Below are 13030 nucleotides of genomic sequence, written 5' to 3'. Positions count from 1 at the left end.
CCTGCAAGTTTGGGATTAAAGTTTAGGAATTTTATAGCCCAAAATGCTTTATGTTCTAGTTCAAATGGTAAATGACAACTTTTCTCATAAACAAGTCTGTAAGGAGATTTTCCTATGGGGTCCTAGAAAGCAGTTCTATCGGCCCATAAAGTATCATCTACTTTCATTACCCAATCCTTTCTATTTGACTTTACAGTCTTTTTTAGGATACGTTTAAGCTCTCAGTTTGCGACTCCGACTTGTCCACTAGTTTGAGGATGGTAAGGGGTAGCTGTTTTGTGGTAAATTCCATATTTCTTAGGGGTTTTATCAAATTGAGCATTGCAGAAATGAGTACCCCTATCACTGATAATTTCTCTAGGTGTTCCAAATCGAGAGAAAAGCTTCTTAAGGAACCTCACCACCATTCTAACATCATTGGTAGGTAAAGCTTGGCCTTCCACCCATTTGGACATATAATCAACGGCTATTAAGATGTATTTATTCCAAATGAGTTGGGGAATGGTCCCATAAAATCAATAGTCCATACATAAAATATTTCACATGAAAGCATGCACGTTTGAGGCATTTCGTTATGTTTAGAGATATTACCTGTTCGTTGGCATTTATCACAAGAAGTAACATACCTGTTGGCGTCCTTAAATAGTGTGGGCCAATAAAAACCTGATTCGAGTACTTTATGTGTGGTCCTAGTCCCACTGTAATGTCATCCAGTCGGTCCTGAGTGGCACTGTTCCAAAATATTAATTGCTTCTGACTTTGTAACGCATCTTCTGATGACTTGATCTACACATATACGGAAAAGAAAAGGATCCTCCGAAAAGTAGTTTTAACATCAGTAAAGAATTGCTTCTTTTGCTGATATGTCAACCCTTTTGGTGTAACATTGCAGCTAAATAATTCGCAATGTCTGCAAACTAGGGTTCCTCGGAGTCAGATATAGCAAAAAGTTGTTCTTCAAGGAACGAGTGATTTATCTCATGTTCATCAAGCTCCTTAAAATGTGGGTTTTCTAATCTGGATAGATGATCTGCTGCAAGATTCTCCGCTCCCTTCTTATCTTGAATTTCTAAATCGAACTCCTGTAACAATAATTTCCATCTTACTAGTTGAGGCTTTGCATCTGTTTTAGTAAGGAGGTATCGAAGAGCTGAATGGTCAGTGTAAACAACAACTTTAGATAATATTAAATATGGTCTAAATTTATCAAATGCAAAAACCACATCCAACAATTCTTTCTCAGTCGTTGTCTAATTTTCTTGTGCGGCTGTCAATGTCTTACTAGCATAATAGATCGGTTGAAAATGCTTGTCTTTTAGCTGTCCAAGAACCATACCTACTGCAAAATCACTTGCATCACACATTAGTTCAAAGGGTAAATTCCAATCAGGTGCAACTACAATTGGAGCATTAATTAATTTATCCTTAAGAGTATTAAATGCTTCTAAACATTCCTAATTGAAATTGAAAGACACATCTTTTTCTAGTAAATTCGTTAAAGGTTTAGCTATTTTAGAAAAATCCTTGATAAATCTTCTATAAAATCCAGCATGACCTAAAAAACTTCGAATAGCCTTAACTGAACTAGGGGGAGGCAATCTTTCAATAGTTTCAACTTTTGCTTTGTCAACCTCGATCCCCTTGCTAGAAATTTTGTGGCCTAACACAATCCCTTCACGAACCATGAAGTGACATTTTTCCCAATTCAGTACAAGGTTCGTTTCCTCACATCTTATTAGAACTCGTTTTAAATTTTTAAGGAAAAGATGGAAGGAGTTATCAAATACCGAGAATTCATTCATAAATACCTCTATAATGTCTTCTACGGGTTCATCAAAAATGTCCAACATGCATCGCTGGAAAGTAGCAGGGGTATTACATAATCCAAAAGGCATTCGATAATCAAACATACCGTACGAACATGTAAATGTAGTTTTCTCTTGGTCCTCAGGAGCTATTGGGATTTGGAAGTAACCAGAGAGTCCATTTAGGAAGCAACAATACATATGCCCAGATAATCTTTCCGACATCTGATCAATGAATGGTAAGGGAAATTGATATTTTCTTGTGGCATCGTTCAATTTCATATAGTCAATGCAAACTCTTCATCCTGTGACTGTTCATGTTGGGATCAATTCATTCTTCTCATTAGCCACAACAGTCATGCCTCTTTTCTTAGTGACAACCGTTACAGGACTTACCTAAGAACTGTCAGAAATAGGATAAATAATTCCTGCATCTAGAAGTTTAATTACCTTAGCTTTTATGACTTCTTTCATGTTAGGATTCAGTCGTCTTTGAGTTTGCACGCAAGGTTTATATTCATCTTCCATTAAAATTTTATGTGTGCAGAAAGAAGGACTGATCCATCTTATGTCAAAAATTTTCCAAGCTATAGCTCTTTTATGCTCCTTCAACACTTGAAGTAACTAGTCCTTTTTGGTTAACTGTAAATCTGAAGCAATAATTACTGGTAATGTGGAGTTATTTCCAAGAAACGCATATTCTTGGTGATTTGGTAATTGCTTCAATTCCAATTTAAGAGGTTCTTCAACAGAGGGTTTTAATTTTAATTCCTTGTTTACCTCAATAACCTCATAGCTCTTCTATCTCAGTGAAGACTCATTAGAATTTAATTCGACTTTTGCCTTACCTAACGCAGAATCATCATCATTTTCCTCCTCTCATTGGGCAAGGCACAGTTCCAACATGTCCTTATGAATAATTTCATGTATAGAATCTTGAGTAGCATGATCAATAGAATCAATAAAATAACATGAGTCATCTTGTTCTCTAGAAAATCTTATGGCATCATAAATTTTAAAAATAATGTCTTCGTCACCTACCTTAAGCACAAGTTTACCGTCACCCACATTAATAACAGCCCTAGCAGTGGCTAAAAATGGGTGACCTAAAATTAAAGGCACCTCAACATCCTTATCCATGTCAAGCACAACAAAATCAACAGGGAATATGAATTTATCTACTTTTAGGAGTACATCTTCAATAATTCCCCTAGAATATTTAACATATCTATCAGCTAGTTGAATACTCATCTTAGTGGGTTTTGGTTCCCCAAGGCCAAGTTGCTTGAACATTTTGTAAGGCATCAAATTAATGCTAGTGCCTAAATCAGCTAGTGCCTTTTCAACATTTAAACTACCAATTAAGCAGGGAATAGTAAAACTTCCTGGATCTTTTAGTTTGGTTGGTAGTTTATTTTGGAGTATGGCCGAGCACTCCTCGTTGAGTTCTACTGTAGAAAACTCTTCAAATTTCCTTTTATTTGTTAGAAGCTCATTCAAAAATTTTGCATATGTAGGCATCTGCGAGATAGCTTCAACAAAAGGTAAGTTAATATGCAACTATTTAAAAAGTTCAAGAAATTCACCGAATTGTGCTTCCATGCGGTCTTTCTTCAACTTTACTGAATACGAGATTGGTGGTTTATATTCCCTCAGCACTGGTTTTTCACTTATTTCAGGTTTTACCTCCTCATCCTCTTTCCTATCAGCTTCTTGTGGCAGCTTCTTTTTAGATTCAGCTAATACTTTCCCACTCCTTAGTGTAACTGCTTTCACAGGCTCTTTTGGATTGGGTACGGTGTAACTAGGCAGACTCCTTGGTGGTCTTTCTGAAATCATCTTAGCCAACTGTCCTATTTGATTCTTAGCCCTTGAATCGATGCTTGTTGATTTTTAAGTGCTGTTTCAGTTTTTTGAAAATGAGTTTCCCCTACTGAAATGACAAAGCTCTTCAAGGTTTGGCTTTTTATCTTGCTGTTAAGGTTGTTGTTGGAAGCCTGGAGGGGGTGGTGGTCTTTGATTCCCTTGGCCTCCCCATGAGAAATTTGGGTGGTTCCTCCACGCTGCGTTGTAAGTGTTACTGTAAGGATTATTTTTAGGTCGAGGATTATTACCCATATAATTTATTTGCTCGTTCTCCATGTTGGACCGTAGGGTAGGTATTTCGAATTGTTCGTTCCACCTCCACTTGCATCGCACTGCATTACTGGATGTACCTGCGTAGAACCAAATAAATCATCAATCTTTCTACTCAAAAGTTCTACCTGATTTGAAAGCATAGTAACCGAGTCGACGTTAAAAATGTCGACTACTTTTTTCGGTTTTGTCCTCATGACTCGCCACTGATAATTATTCAGTGACATCTCTTCTATGAACTCATAAGCCTCTTCAGGTGTCTTATTATTGATGGTTCCACCACCAGCTACGTTGATCATTTGTCTAGTTGAGGGATTCAAATCGTTGTGGAAAGTTTGAACCTGTAGCCAAAGAGGTAACCCATGGTGAGGGCACATTCTCAGTAAATCCTTGTATCTGTCCCATGAATCATAAAGTGTTTCTAAATCCATCTGCACAAAAGAAGAAATATTATTCCTCAACTTCGCCTTTTTAGTTGGCGAAAAATATTTAAGCAAAAATTTTTCGGTCATTTGTTCCCAAGTAGTGATTAACCCTCGTGGTAATGAGTTCAACCATTATTTAGCCTTATTCCCTAATGAAAAGGGAAATAATCGAAGGCGAATGGCATCGTCATAAATGCCATTGATCTTAAAGGTGTCGTAGAATTCCAGAAAATTTGCTAAATGAGTGTTTGGATCCTCGCCCTGCAAACCATCAAACTGAACAAGCTGTTGTATCATTTGAATCGTGTTAGGCTTCAGTTCAAAATTATTTGCAGCAATAGTAGGTCTAACTATACTCGATTCAGCATTTATTAAATTGGGTTTAGCATAGTCATACATAGTACGAGGAGCAGGATTCTGATTCACTAGATTTGTGGCAACCACAGGAGGTAGCGGATTATTTTGATTTTCAGCCATCTCCTCGGTGTTATTGGTATCGTCCTCGTGCTCTTCCTCTATATATCGTAGACTTCGTCTTACCTCTTTATGATTTCTATGAGCTGTGCTTTCAAATTTGCTGTCAAAAAGTAGAGATCCTGACGGGTTTCTTCTAGTCATAAACTATTAAAACTTGCCGAAAGCAAATAAAAGAAAAAATAGTAATTAAAATAAAAAAATTAAATTGTAATAAAAATAAAAATGGTTAAAGTAATAAAAATTAAGTGTTCCTAATATCTTAGTCCCCGGCAACGGTGCCAAAAACTTGATGGTCACTAAACTAACTAAAAATTTGACTAAGGTAAGCGCACCTATCGAACAGTAGTATAGTTACGAAAATATTGTATCCACAAGGACTAAAAGTACTAGTAATTACTATCTTTTTATAATCTAGCCTTAGAATTAAAGAGATGTTTTTAAACTAAGATTAACTATCTAATTAACTAAGAACATGATAGAGATTGAAGTTGGAAAATACTTTTGGAAAACTGATGGAGAAGACAATACCGAAGAATCCGTCTAGACTTCACTTATTACTTTGAATTAGACGATTTATTCGCTTGACTTAATTCGTAGGAATCCCTAGCTTATGTTAATATCTCTCTCGAGACTAAAAATAATTGACTCTAGGTTGATTAATCGAAATCTCTTTCTAATTAAAACCCCTATTGTCGCATTAACTCGATTTATGGACTCCCTTATTAGATTTGAATCTAATCCAGCTGATTTATGTCATCTTATCTCTAGGATTGCATGCAACTCTGCTTAATTATGGAAGATCTACTCTTAAACATAGACTTTTGCTCCACTAAATAAGCACATCAAAACCTAAATTAATATCCTGGAATATTAAAGCAAGGATTAAAACTCATAATTAAGAATAAGAACAAGTATTTATCATATGATTTAAATAGTAATAAGATCTGTCTTAGGTTTCATCTCCCTTAGGTATTTAGGAAGTTTAGTTTGTAACAATTAGGAAAAACATCTCAAAATTGGGAAAACAGCAAAACATAAAAAACCCAAAGAACTTCTAAGGAAATTGAATAGAGATCATCAGGTTGAAGTAGATCCTGCTTCTGAGCTGATTCCGTTGGCTGTCTTTGAGTATTCCCTGCCTTCTCCTCTCTGTGTCCCCTTTGATCCTCTTCTCTTGTGTTTAAATAGACTTTGGAATGCCCAAAATATCCCAAAATTAGCCTTTTCTGAGTAGAATTAAAATAGGTCTTGATAGGGACACAGCCGTGTGGCACGCCCGTGTGGTGCTCAAGCCGTGTACAATTCTGATATGGTTTTAAGTCGACATGGCCATTACACACGGGTGTGTGGTCTGACTGTGTGTCTAACACGGGCTTGTGGATTACCCGTGTGGAAGTGTCTGGGTCGTGTACAGCACTGGAATAAACCTATTTTGTCCGTTTTTGGCCTTTTTCTCGCACTTTTCCCTTTCATATGCTCATCTAGATATAAAACATGAAATTAAAGGATTAGGAGCATCAGATTCACTAAATCTTATGATAAATGATTCAAAAATGTGACAAGCATGGGATTAAAAATATGTTACTTTTGAGGTTTATCAATCATCACCGAATAGCCTTTCAACTACCAAAAACATCAATTTTTTCTTTGTTCTTTTGCAATAATATTTTTTGTTTCGAAAATTCTAATATTAGTAAACCTGACAAAATAATAATATGAATTCACAGAAAAATATATAACATGTAAATGAAAAGGAAGTAACCGAACTAAACTTGTCTTAGTACCATTACTAGAAGAATAGGTGGCAAATAAATTGGAACAAAAATTTCATTCTTTTCTGCCAAATGTGAACTTAGATTTTACAAGAAAGTAAATCAAAGGTTATTGTTTTTGCTAATTTTACAACCAAAATAAATAAAAAAAATAAAAGTGCAACTTTTAATTAATTGGTAAGTAAGACCTCGAATGAGAAAAAAGGAGCACCTGATGTGTCAAATGAGTGATAAAAGTGACATCGTAACCATTCTGGTCCGTAGCAAAAGCTGCAACAATGGCTTGGAATCACCAATAAAAAAACTGAAACCAAAATTGTTTGTTTTACCATGGAAAATGAAACAATTATAAGGGAAAAAAACTCAAAAGAGCTCAAAAAAGTTGTATTTTTTGATTAAATTACAACAATAATGGTAGACATCTCCTTTGGTGTAGAAAGCCATGAAAACAACGATTCTTGTGATGTATCGATAGCATAAGGATGCAAAGATTGCCACATGGAAACTTCGGGATAGCCAACAAATAGAACTAAGCTCATTGTATATAAGAAGAAATGGATATTCAAGCCACTTGGAAAAGCAAATTTCAAAAATTGTAAAAATATTAAAACTAAACATAACCATATTAAACTACATGAACTAAATTCATAGGAACTAATAGTAAAAAGCCCCCACATATTTCAGCTATTTATTTTTTTTAATAACACATTTAATATAGGTATACTAAGGTAATCCTCTAAAATATACTGAACACAACAAAAGGGATAATTAAATTCAGCAACTACACAACATTAGAAGATCTTTTGATTAGGCAAAGTCATAATAGCAAAAGCTATTTGTTTTGCACCACATCAAATGAGTTAAGCGTCTTTGAGATGTTTCTAAATAAATCACATTTAAAAGGTAGTTTTCCAACAACAATGACAAATAAGTCCATATTCATCATAAGCAACCAAAATTCCTAGTGGATTACCTTAGTATGTCACACCCTTTGCCAGGCCATCGAGCATCCATATCGAACCAAAGAATTGCTTACTTGCAGAAAATAATAAAATTAAGTCAGAGTTAGATGATGATCGATATGAGACAGTGGTAAATGAATGACTTAGAAAGCAAAAGAGAAAGAATAATTTGATAAACCAATCCTATTTGAATTCCCAAATGATTTAATGAATTCAAAACCGCAGAAGCATTTAGAAAGGTCAATGAGCAGGTTTCAAGAATAGTAAGAAATTCAACATAGCCTAACTTGAAGGAGAAACTAGGGGCCTTGGTAGATTGCCAACCATTTAGTCTATTGCTAAACATAATAGTAAAATATAATGCTAAACAAATAACAAACTGGAAACAAGACTACAAAAGTTCTAAAAAAAATCATTTCTTTTAGTACAACAATGTTAGAAAAATCCTTCCTTCGAACTTTTGCCCACTTGAAAGATGATCTAATCTAACATGAGGTTTACAACTAGTATTGAATTCCATGCCATTTTAAAGTTCATAAGTAATGAAGAAAAATGGAGAAAAGAGAAACCTAAGAGGAGTAGAACAAGTAGGGTAGGGAGATAGTCGGATTGGGGTTGAACAGTCAAGTGAGGGAAGATGAATCTCTTCTAACAAACGATAATTAGCAAAATTCCAAGCATTATAATTTTTAGAGGAGACTAGGTTCTCTGCACCCGGTTACCGCCAGGATATCATTTTCCCCGACAATAATTTAGTTATGTTAGAAACGAAAGATGTTTGGTGTAGAAAGTGAATAAAACAATACAAAAGAGAAAAGGGAGAGACAGATTGGAGATATGGAACAAGTGAATTTGATTGATTTGGGGGAATTTGTGTGGGAAGAATGTGATGGTGAGGAAAGGTGGGAATATTTTCTTTGGATTTGGATTAGGAATCGAAAGAGATTAATTTGAGGGAAAGTCTACTCCTTTTTACCTTTCCCCAAAATTTAATTAATTAATTAAAATATTATTTTAATCCCAATTGGACATCCAAGTTGTCATTTCAAATCCATTTAGATTGCCACGTAGGATTACCGTTAGGGAGGTAATGGAGCTTAATGGCAGAATGACCACTTTGTAACAAAAATATAACGTAAGTGACTAAAACGTAACATTTCAAACATAAGTGACTAAAATATAACCTGAGGTAAATAAAAGTAACTATTTTTGTAGTTTACCCTAACAAAAATTTTCACTTTAAGCACCAAAAAACTTTGAAATTTAGACATTCATGTTCAGTTCCATTTACATTTTGGTCACTATGAGTTTATGAGCTTACGAAATTCCAAGCTAGCTACCAAATTAGTTTTTTTCTTTCTATTTTCCACTTACAATTTATAAAATATCCACCTCACTATTTTTGGGGACTAATTTCTTTTCATTTAGTCACAAACAAAGTATCAATGACTCTAAACCCTAGTCATCACCATCAGGTCCACTACTGCCTGTCATCAGAGCATTAATCAGAGACCACAAAGCAGTAGCCCAAAGTCTCATTTTCTCACCCAATGGTTTAAATTTATCCAAAAGGTGTATAAAACTTTCGAAAACCTAAGCATATATTCAAAGAAAAAAACCCTGATCTACCGCCAGCAGCCATTCAAACCTTTATCATCACTTTAAAACCTAGGCATATCACTAAGCCCTATTTTTTTCTTTCCAAGCATATTTACATATCTGTGTTCCCTTGACCAGCAAAGTCATGAAACGTATCTTGATGGGAAGAAAATCACTAACAAAAATTGGGGTTTTAGACTCATCTAATAGAAATGTTTCCATCTACTTTTAGCATTAGTTCTTAAGAAAGAAGATAACTCTCCCTTAACTTAGCTTGAGTGTCCTTTTAAATTAACTCAAGTTCTTATGGGAACTTGGGAAACGTCACATCAATGCTAAATTTTCTTATCCAAAATCTGCCACTTCTAAAAAACTCATCTGGTTATTCCTTTAGCCTTTAACCCTTCTAGTTCACGCTTAATCAGTTTCCAACCAGCTTACATCGCAAATTAACTAGTATGGGACCACATTGGTTACAATGTGTACTATGGCGTGGACTCATATCCTAAGAATCATATTACATAGCCATAAGCTTTATTTCCCTACTCATAGTTATCTGACATGGAGTCCCTATACACTTATTTTCCTTTTGGAGTCCACCCATTTTATACATCCTAATGGGCTTTTGGGTGAACACTGCTTTGTTAGCCATATTTCTTTATAACTATGCGCTCTATTTATATATATACATTCTTGTCAATTCTCCTTGATTCGTCATACTTACCTTTCTTCAGCGTTAGCAATAAACTTTGTTGTAACACCCCTAACCCATATCCAATGCCGGAATAAGGTTACGAGGCATTACCAATCAATCACAACATAAATCATTCACAAATTCATTATCATATAATTATCAATCAAACATTATCACAATGTCCCTTATAAGGTTTTATGAGACCTTAAAACATGCTTAGAAGTGCTTCGGGACTAAACTGATAACATTTGTAAACTTTAGGAAACTTAGAAAATTTTCATACATTTAAGGGTTACACGCCCGTGTGAACAGGCCGTGTGCCTCACAAGATCACCAGACATGCCGGTGTCACAAGCCGTGTGAAAACAAGGCATAATACTGACTTCACCACATGACCGAGGACACGCCCGTGTGCCATGGCCGTGGGAAAACTGGAGGGTTACTGACTTGGCCACATGCCCATGTGCCAGCCCGTGTGCCTCATACACAGCCAGTAGGCACGCCCGTGAGTCTAGGTCGTGTCAAACCTGTAGGGTATACTACCTTAATTCGAAAGGGTACCCCGAGGGACACACGACCGTGTAACATGTTGCACATGGCTGAGACATACGCCCGTGTCTCTGCTCGTGTGGATAAAAATAGGCCATTTGCAAAGCCAGTTTGCCACCCTTTCTAGCCATCAAAATGGTATTTTAACATATATAAAGGCAACCAAAACATGCCAATTCGCACACATTTCATGCCATCTATCATCAATCAATTCAACTACTAAATTCAATATTCAAAACATACCAAATCAACATGCCACAATCATCAAACACACATAACTCCTAAATGAATTTTCCTACCTTTTTATCAACCAAATTATGCTTCCCAAACTTATCAATTCATCATCCTCAAATCATACCAAAATATACCAACTTCCAAGCAATGACACCATAACATATAACTATCCAAAAGAGCATCCATACAACCATTCCAAACAAGCCAACACTTAGAACATTATATACATCACATAAATAACTTATCAAACACATAACTTAAGCCAACTTAAATGGCCAAATCCCCACCAACATTTACATCAAAAGTAAGCCAAATCTCATGGCTATATCATATCTCAAAACATATCATTATCCCATTAGCCTATACATGCCATATACCATATATACAAAACTTCAAAAGTACCAAAAAGTAGTCGATAGTGTGATGATGGTTCCCGATGATCCCCGATGTCCGAGCTAGCTCTGATAATCTATAAAATAGGGAAAGAACACATAAAGTAACCTTCAAAAGCTTAGTAAGCTATATACAATTAAACCATCATATGAAAATTTATATATCAATTCAAATATGCTAAGAATAACTAACCACATACAAGTTTCACAAACCTTTCTCAATGAATACTTATTCACATTCACATGTAAGCTCATCAATTACTTCTCTTTTCAATACTCATATGAATCTCATACGTACCTGAGTCACTTAACTCTTTCATATAATCTTTCTCGACTTGGCTTTGCCCGTTGAACCATTTGAAATTGTTAAGGATACTCAGAAATCAATAAGCTCGTACAATGCCATATCCCAGATATGGTCTTACATGTTATCACATATCGATGCCACTGTCCTAGAAAGGGTCTTACATGTAATCGATTAACGATGCCAATGTTTTAGACACGGTCTTACACGTAATCGTATAATGATGCCAATGTCCCAGACATGGTCTTACACATAATCTTAATACAATGCCAATGTCCCAAACATGGTCTTACATGTAATCTCGTCTCGATGATCCTAATGTTATGACATTTGTATCCTATGCTATTCCTAAGGTTCATACGAGACTTTCGAATATCGTAACTCTATCGATTCTTGCTCATAGTTGCTCGTTCAACATTCATAGCAGTTCAATCATAATACACATATATAATTCAATTTAAAGACATTTATTTGCGTATAAACTTACCTCGTAGTCTGAATAGATGGACTGGATCGATTATTTGACAACTTTTGATTTCCCCCGATCTAGATTTGATTTCTTTCTTTCAGGATCTATATGTATTCAAAATTAATCTATTTAATCACCAATTCAAACAATATTATCCACAAACACATAATTTAGCCAATTTGCACTTTGGCCCTAAACTTTTACAATTTAGTCCTTTTTTCAACAATCACAAATTCACACAATTAAATTCAAACCCAAGCTAGCCGAATTTCTATGGGCTCCATAGCAACCCATATTTCACATTTATTTTACATTTCAACCACATATTTGTACTTTTCACAATTTAATCCTTAAATAATATTTTTACCAAAAATCATTTAACAAAATGTGATAATTCTATCAACAAATATCAATTTTTCATCATCAAGTATCAAAGACTCATGGATTCATCAATGGAATTTCTTAAAAATTTTAACAATTTTAGAAATTAAGACACGGGCTAGCTAGTACTCGAAGCAACGATCACAGAAACGTAAAAATCATAAAAAATCGAGCGCGAAATATACCTCAATCAAGCTAGAGAAGTGCCGAAATTTCAAAGCCCTATTTTAACTTCTTCTTTGCTTCATTTGGCCATAAAAGATGATAATGGAACCATATTTGATTTTGTTTTTACTTAATTACACATTAATTCTATTATTGCTATTTTAACCTTTGTTTAAAACATCATAAATTATTTAATGAATGGCTATTCATGTCAATTTTCATTATCCATGGTTTATTCACAACATAAGGACTTCACCATTATTGAATCATAACAATTAAACACTTAAACAATTAGAACATCAACTTTGCATTTTATGTAATTAAGCCATTTTCTCAAATTAAGCTATTAAACGCTAAAATTATTTCATGAAACTTTCACACATATATAATCACATGCTGTAAACACCAAAAAATAATATTAAAATAATTTTTTAACCTCAGATTTGTGGTTCCAAAACCACTGTTCTAATTTAGCTAAAACCAGGCTGCTACATTTGTTCTTTCAAAATATCTTATACGATGTACTTTCTAGAGTTCACCATACTTATCGTTCCTTCAGAAGACTTCATACGCTGTTTTATCAGAGTTCTCCATAGGTTCCTTTCTTTTCTCTTAGAATCCGCCAGATCATGGAATCACTGGCATACTCAGAAAGTCCCTACACTT

General features: G+C 34.8%; 1 non-coding gene across 1 annotated transcript; it reads left to right on the top strand.

Annotated features, from left to right (window-relative positions):
- Positions 1–4298: 4298 nt before the first annotated feature.
- On the top strand, positions 4299–4405 carry LOC121204106 (small nucleolar RNA R71). Its single transcript, XR_005899034.1, has one exon. It is a non-coding gene; the product is annotated as a small nucleolar RNA R71 (small nucleolar RNA).
- Positions 4406–13030: the final 8625 nt, after the last annotated feature.

Source organism: Gossypium hirsutum, chromosome A07 (genome assembly GCF_007990345.1).
Source record: "Gossypium hirsutum isolate 1008001.06 chromosome A07, Gossypium_hirsutum_v2.1, whole genome shotgun sequence".
NCBI lineage: Eukaryota > Viridiplantae > Streptophyta > Magnoliopsida > Malvales > Malvaceae > Gossypium > Gossypium hirsutum.
This window is presented reverse-complemented; position numbering and strand designations above follow the sequence as displayed.